Genomic DNA, 8,725 nt, shown 5'->3' on the forward strand with positions numbered 1-8,725 from the left:
CAACACTTAGAAAACTTTATTGTTTTGGAGAGTTCACATGCCTGTGTGGGTAGGCCATGTGGTCACACACACCTGTGTGGCTTGGGATACGCCCGTATCCTCAGCTCGTATAACTCTCTGACTATGACGTCATCAGCAAAAAGAGGTCACACGGCCACAACACATGCCCGTGTGCTTAGGCTGTGTGGCGGATTAAATTCTCGAAATTAAGTGCAAACTTCACATGGCTTGGGTACACACGCATGCCCTAAGGCCGTGTCTTCCACACAGCTGAGACGCACGACCATGTCTCTGCCCGTGTGTTTACTACTAGGCATTCTGTTTTGCATTAATTAGAGTACAGGGGATACACGGCCATACCACACGCCCATGGGGCAGACTGTGTGTCACACATGGCGTTAACACATGCCCGTGTGTCCAACCGTGTGGAAAATTTCTAGGATATTTTTCAAGCCATTTGCCACCCTTGAACACTCACCTACCTACACTATCTTTATGGCTTGCAACATTGCACCTTTAGTTACTCAAGCATTCACATACGTGGTTAATTTATAACTTGGTAGTGTCAATATATCACATACTTAAATCATTAGGCTTTCATATAGCATTCCACACCAATTTCATATCTATTCATCATTATACCACATTTATTGTCATACTCATTAATCATATTTCATACATTAAATATTCATTCCATCCATCACACTTATTAACATAATCAACCACAAGCAACCACATCAAGTATAACACATTTGTATGCATGCACAAATGTTTAGGGTTACAACCCAATAGTCAATATGAGCCACCTCTCATGGCCATATACAAAATGAATCACAATACCATGATGAGCCAACACATTTGGCTAATCAATATGACAAATAAAAAAACACCAAGTCCCTATACATGCCATATTCAAAATGTTGAATCTAACTATACCAAAATTTCCAACTGACAGTGTGAATGAAAACTCCGACATCCTCTAATCCCCGAGCTAGCTTGGGGACACTATAAAAAGAAAGGAAGGGGGTAAGCTTTAAAACTTAGTAAGTTCACATGCAAATAATAAGTGACATAAATCATACAATTAACATAAGGCAAAGTTTCATAAATGTTACCAAGTCTCATAAGCATAACTTTCTCACTTTCATTCTTACCACATGTTCATAGCATACCGAGATCTTTAATCATGAGTTTATGTACATACCTGTGCCACCATGCACATAATACTTACTTTCTTGTCTTTAACGTGTTCATTAAGATTACCCATGGAACTTTTCTCTGAGCTACCCATTGAACACTTGGAATACTATTGGATACATCGGAATCTCACACCTAAGTGCCCCATATGTAGCCAACACTACCTTATATCACATATCACATGTTGCTCACTCTCGAGCTACTCACGGGTCTGCTCACTTGAGCTGTCGGTCAGGATGTAGCTACACGGGCTGCTCACACAAGCTATCAAGTATCCGCAACACATGCCGGACTACCAAGCCACTGGTAGAACATACAAGACCAGTACCCGGAACACCAAAACATGTGTAACATATATCATGAACTCAGACCACAACTGTAACACCCCTCGCCCTCATCCGACGCCGGGACGGGGTTCGAGGTGCTACCTGACTTTTATTAACACTTCCATACTAAACAAGGCCATGAAATCTCAAATAATTAAAAACTTTTCTTTTCACATGCAATCTGTCCCTTATGCGAGCTTACGAGGCCCAATACATGCATTCGGGGCGGTTCGGGACCCACTCGAGAACTCATGAAAAACTTAGAAAAATCTCTTGCGTTAAGGCTTCACACGCCCATGTGCTCAGGCCGTGTGGCCAAAAATAGGCTAATTATCAAGCCTTTTGTCACTCTCACACCACATGCATAGATACATACTTATCCAATAACATACAACGTGGCATAAATGAGCTCTTAAACATCTACAAACATGTTATGCTCAAGTTATTTTCTTATGCAATAAATATTATAGAATTTGCCCATATCATTACCACATACTAGACATAACTATCATTACATCACAAACCATTCATGAAGCATTATTAACTATTTACCAATCACTTAATCCTCGCATAAGTTCTTGGCTCATCAATGAATCTCAATTCAATCTCTAGGCATACATGTTGTAAGCCACATCACAAGAGATAATAACATACATGCATAAGAATAATCATATGGGCCCATAATGTCATTAGCCGACATAGGCCAATTTACATGACTAATACTACCTTAATAACAAGCCAATGCCTTTGGCTAAATCATAATATTACATACTCACATTAAAACCCTATACATGCCATAGACTCGAATCACTTGAGTTTACTTACTCCGACAACGTTAACTCGATAGGGTGATAATATCTCTGACGGCCTCCAACCCGAGCTAACCTGGAAACTCTAGAAAACATGGGAAAGAAGGGGGGTAAGCTTTCGCTTAGTACATATGAAAACAATAAGCAACTCATTAACTTGTTTTATCAATGTTTACAACATATTTTCAAGTTCACTACAAGCTGTCTTTCTGAGCAATGGTCACTAAATTATTTATATATGGAGCTACGAAACTCCGAATTAAGTTCCGTTAATTTTCCCTGAAACTAGACTTATTTTCCTTTCTTCCATAAAATTTTCAGAATTTTTGGTTAAGCCAAATAGTACAGTTTATTAGTTAAAGTCTCCCCTATTTCAGAGTATGACCACTCTGTCCCCTGTGCACTACAAACTGAATTTCTCCCTGTACAAAATTCCAACAACCATGCCGTTTATTTCCCATAAAAATAGACTCAATAAGGAATCCATTCATGTAAGGTATAACTCTTAATAATGTTTTTACAGTTTTTGGTGAATTTCTGAAGTTAGAACAGGGGATCTCGAATTCATTCAGACCCTGTTTCACAAGAATTCAAATATCAAACAATATGGAATTCTTTTTCTTCCTCTGTTTCTTTCATGTGAAAATAGACTCATTAAGCTTTAATCCCATATTTTATTCTGCCTCTAACTCATTTTCCACTATTTTTAGTGTATTTTCAAAGTTACACTACTGCAGTAACTCAAATCTGTCAAGGCTAAATTACTCATTCATGATCATTGTTCATAATATTAATACAACACCATTTTATCCATCATGGTAAGAACATATATTATGCATCATAGATCATCACATATCAAGGCATTCTCATAGGATTAGTATACATACTTGCACAACTCGTAACATAACTCGAGTGCATACTCACCAATGACTTACCTCATTGAGACCATCATTAACTCTTTCCTTGGATTGCCCGTTGAACACTTGGAATACTAATTAGATACTCGGAAAAGCCTTTGCACATAAGTGCCTCAATTGTAGCTAAAGCTACCTCATATCTCATGACATTTCAATGCTCACTCTCGAGCTAGTCATCTAGACTCATAATTCCTAGTGACATGTCACTCGTATCCTATTCTATTCCTAAGGTTCAAACGGGATTTTTCCTCGTCTATTAAGGCTTTGTCTTATCATATTTCTATTAATTACATACACATTAATATCTGTACAATTCATGTAATGATAACATTTAAATACATGTATAGCATGGTATTGTTTACATACAAACTTACCACGATACCACAAATGTGAAAAGGACATACTCGTCCATAAATCGATTTCTTTCCGTTCTAGGTCCAAGTCTCAATTTTCATCATCTATAACATCACATTTAGCCTACCAATCAGTCACAATATTCATATGGGTCTAAAAATCATATTTTTACAAATTTTCATTTTGACCTCTAAACTTTTGCATATTTGCACTTTTGCCCCAATGCTCGTAAATTAATTTTTATTCAATTTCTATAAGGTTTAAGACATGCTGAACATTTTTCTCTTCTATGGCAACTCCAAATTTTCACTAATTCACACACTTATGACCAATTTGTAACTTTCACAATTTAACCCCTTTTTGACATTTTTACCGAAATTCATTGAATAAAACTCATATTTAACACATCAAACATTCATTATCCACTATAAATCATCAACACACAACCATATCATGAATGGGTAAATTTTTAAACTCTAATTTCTCTTCAATCAATTGGTAGAAATAGAAAATTTAAGCTTGGGGATCTCAAAAATACGAAAATCATTAAAAGCGGACAAAAACCGTACCTATATAAGCCATAAAAGCTTGGCGAATGGAGCTCATCCATGGCTGCTATTTTCTGTTCTTTCCACGGTTGAAGAAGAAAGAATGAAAAAAATGATAGCTTTTATCATTTGTCTTATTAGGTTATTTTAATTAATATACAAAATTACCATTTTATTTCAACCAAATTTCAAAAATACCAAACAAATATCCATTCACTAACTTATTAAAGGAATAATTGTCACATAAGGACTTTCAATTTAAAACTCATAACAATTAGGCACCTCATATATAAAGAACTCAACTTTTGCACTTTTTACAATTTAGTCCTTTTGACTAAATTGAGTGCTCAAACGTCAAAATTTTCGAATGAAATTTTTATGAAATATTTTCATAAATTTATAGACTATAAAAATATAATAAAAATAATTTTTTTTTTTCAAGTCGGGTTTGTGGTCCCGAAACCACTGTTCCGACTAGACCCAAAATCGGGCTATTACAACAACTCAATGAGCTCAGATCACATAGTTCCTAGTGAAATGTCACTTGTATCCTAAATTATTACTAAGGTTCGAACGAGATTCTTCGATACCACATTTTTGTTGAGCTTGCTTGTAATGTCGATTTAAATATACATAGCACCAATCATATACTCATGGAACAATCAAAGCATAATTCATAATAAAATTAAAGCATTAACACATGGTACAACATTACATTAATTATATATATACTTATCATACATGCAATTTTAAAGCATTTTAAGTATGGTACATGTTGCATAATTTGCAAATGAACTTACCTCGGTACAAAATGATAGAAACAAGCCTAATCCTCGTAAACTTTATTTCTCTTTTCTTTATATATAATGTCAAATTTAACTTGTTCAATACATACATTATTTGATTTGACCCATAATTCATACTTTGGTAAAATTACCTTTTTACCCTAACTTTTCACTTATTTACACTATAGTCCCTAGGCTGGTAAAATGAAATGCATGCATTTTCTTGGTTACGCAAGCCTAGTCGAACCTATACCATGCTCATAATAGCCCACATTTTCCTTTATTTCACATTTTTACTAATTTTTTACACCTTTTACAAACAAGTCCTTTTTAGGTGTTTTCACTAAAAATCACTTAGTAAAAGATGTTCATTACGCATCAAACTTTCATAATCTTCCATTAATCATCAAAATACAAACATGTCACACATGGGTCAAATTTTATACATGAATCTTAGCTTAAAATATGGCTAGAAATGGATAGATCATGCTTCAAGGACTTCAAAAATGCAAAGAATATAAAAAATGGGGCTTGGGAGCACTTACAATCAAGCTTGAAAAGTTGAAAACCCTAGCTATGGAACCATTGCAAATTTCGGCACACTAGGAGGAAGATGAACACAATTTTGACTTGATTTTTCCCTTTTTATTCTTTTATTTACCAAATGACAAAATTGCCGTTAAGGCCTTTCTTTCCAATTTTTCCTATTCATGCCCATTTTTTTCCAAAATTTTAGAACGTGGTGTAATTGCTATTTAAGGACCTCTAATTAATAGCCCAATGCAATTTCATGCTTGGAGCTTCTAGAACACAAGTTTTACAACTTATTCACTATAGCCCATAAAGTCAAATTGGACACCTTAGGCATAGAATTTCTTCATGAAAATTTCACACAAAGATGCAATCATATCATAGACCATCAAATAATCATAAAATAGTTATTTCTATTTCAGATTTGTGGTCTCAAAACCACTGTTTTGACTAGACCCTAATTCAGGATGTTACATTGATAGTAACAGTTATCACACTTGTATTCAGATAAGATTGTTTGAAGCTTTTCATGACATAGAATGTTTGTCAGTTGAAAGTTACATATGCAGATGTGTCGGAAACATCAGTTAGAGTCTATTGTAAAATTTTGAACATTAACTAAACACTATGAATTGTCTAATACACCTAGAATCTAATAATTTGGGTTTTTTTTTGTTTATGTTTCGACAAGTGATTGTTGGAAATTTCTTGATTATTGTGCTATTAATGATGAAGTTATGATAGGAGAACATCATATCTGTTCAATTAAGTGCAAGTATAGTATCAAGTTCTAATATGACTTCTGATATGAGTTCTGAATCAAGACGAGTTAAGATTGATTTATTTATGGACTTAGATTGAAAAGTTGGAAGAAAAACTCAACTTGATGCCTATTAACAGGTGAGAAATTTCGAGGAAAAAATTCTTGTAAGGGGGAGATCTGTAACAGCCCGTTTTTCAGTGATGTCAGAAATAGTGGTTTTGGGGCCACCAAATTCGAAGGGTAAGTTTGTAAAAATTATTATTTAATATTTATGAGTCAAAAATGGTTTTAAAAGGTTTTTAATTTGATAATTTATGTTATTATAGCAATTTATTAAGTTTAAGTGGTAAGACCCTAAGGTCAAGTGGTTTTAGAAAATGAGGTATCGAGACTTAAAAATTATAAAAGATGTAAATTTTGATCACTATTTGATTTGAGCCATTAAATGGTTTATTGAATAAAGAAAAAGGGACTTAAATGGTAATTAAACCATTTAAGAATTTAGTGGACAATTATGGGCATGGATTTGGTGTTTTATTTAATTATTAACCAAGGTTAAAATCGTAAAAGATGTAAATTTTGATCACTATTTGATTTGATCATTAAATGGTAATTAAACTGTAACAACCCTTACCCGTGTTTGACACCAGAACAGGGTACGAGGCATTACCGGTCTTAATCACTAATCATAGTATAAAAACCGATTCATAATTAATAACATAATCAAGACTATCCACATTAAATGACTTTATACAATAGAGACCTTCAAGTAACATAGGTCAGTATTTTAAACCAATTCCTAGCAACTTAATAACAATTAAACTAGTGTCCATACATGCCAAAGACTTAAAATACTTTAAAACCTTTATATATCGATCAATAGTTTGATAGTGTGATTTAACCTCCGGCGATCTCCAACTCGAGCTAACATCTGCGACACTATAGAAAAAAGGAAAGGAAGGGAGTAAGCATTATAGCTTAGTAAGTAAGTATGTAAATATTAATAAACAATACATTATCATCCTTTAAACAAAGTCACAATATGTTCCCGTAATATTACCATCACAAACACATATACTTTCACTATTACAATCATAAACATGTTCAAAATAAGCTGTCTAGCAGAGTACCAGCAACTAAATTATTTATTTCTGGAGCTACAGAACTCCAAATTACAAACTGTTAATTTTCCTTGAAACTAGACTCACATATACTCCTACCATAAAATTTTAAAAATTTTTGGTTTAGCCAATTAGTACAGTTTATTCATTGAAGTTACCCCTGTTTCACTGCTCAACTATTCTGACCACTCTTCACTACGAATCAATTTTCTCCTCGTACAGAATTCAAAGGATGTTATTGTTTGTTTCATTTGAAACTAGACTCATTAAGGATTTCAAACATATAACTTATATCCCATAATAATTTTTTTACAATTTTTAATAATTTTTCCAAGTCAGAATAGGGGATCACGTAGTCATTCTGAACCAATCTCTCAGAAACTTAAATATCTCATAATATAGAATTCATATGCTTGCTCTATTTCTATTATATGAAAATAGGCTCTAAAGCTCTAATTTTATATCTCATTCAGTCTCTGATTCAATTTCTACTATTTTTGGTAAATTTTTATATTCACGTCACTGTAACAATCCAGAACAGTTTTATTGTCAATTTTGATCTTTCACACTTCAATTGTATTCATCACTTTCCCATAACAATCTTTCCAATTTCCAATTTCCAATCACATATCGAGCATATTGCTCATAAGTTGCACACATATATACTTACATTTATCATCACACAGTCATACACAATTTCATTTAATCAATTTCCTAGTTGAACGCTTCGGAATAATAACAGATACGTAATGGTATCGCACACAGCCCACCTTTAAAATCAAAGCTCTCTTGTACACATAGTGGCCTTCACTTAGCACCACTCATGTGACCTAGCTCGATTGTACACATAATTTTGGCTCTCTTGTAAACATGGTGAACACTTAGTACCACCCATGTGACCTAGCCAGTTTATCTCATAGCTCTCTTGTCTACATGGTGTCCTTCACCTGGAACCACGCATGCGACCTAGCTACATATATCCCGTAGCTCTCTTGTCTACGTGGTGTACACATAGTAGCACCCATGCGACCTAGTTACATCATAATGTCTCGTAGCTCTCTTGTACACATGATGTGCACTCAGCACCATACATGTGACCTAGCTACATATCATCTGTATCATCCAATCTTTCCGAAGGTTCAACCGGGATTTCACTCTCTTCCTAATACTTGATTCCATACTTCCAATAGTCAATTATGATTCAAAAATCAGCTACAATACATAAAATATGCTGAAATACAAACAACATAATAAAGATAATGTATTATTTACATATAAACTTACATACTTTCACATTTCCATGTCGAATTAATATTGAACATTTAAATTATCATAATTATACTTACTTTCAACACCTCGGAAATCATAGTAAAT

At 33.9% G+C, this 8,725-nt stretch overlaps 1 long non-coding RNA gene across 1 annotated transcript; it reads right to left on the reverse strand.

Annotated features, from left to right (window-relative positions):
* Positions 1-1,899: 1,899 nt before the first annotated feature.
* Positions 1,900-3,778, reverse strand: LOC128283814 (uncharacterized). The gene is made up of 2 exons (XR_008274225.1): positions 3,624-3,778; positions 1,900-2,417 (listed from the first exon to the last, which is right to left on the reverse strand). It is a non-coding gene; the product is annotated as an uncharacterized LOC128283814 (long non-coding RNA).
* Between the last annotated feature and the right edge of the window lie 4,947 nt (positions 3,779-8,725).

Source organism: Gossypium arboreum, chromosome 2 (assembly GCF_025698485.1).
Source record: "Gossypium arboreum isolate Shixiya-1 chromosome 2, ASM2569848v2, whole genome shotgun sequence".
In the NCBI taxonomy this organism is placed as follows: Eukaryota; Viridiplantae; Streptophyta; class Magnoliopsida; order Malvales; family Malvaceae; genus Gossypium; species Gossypium arboreum.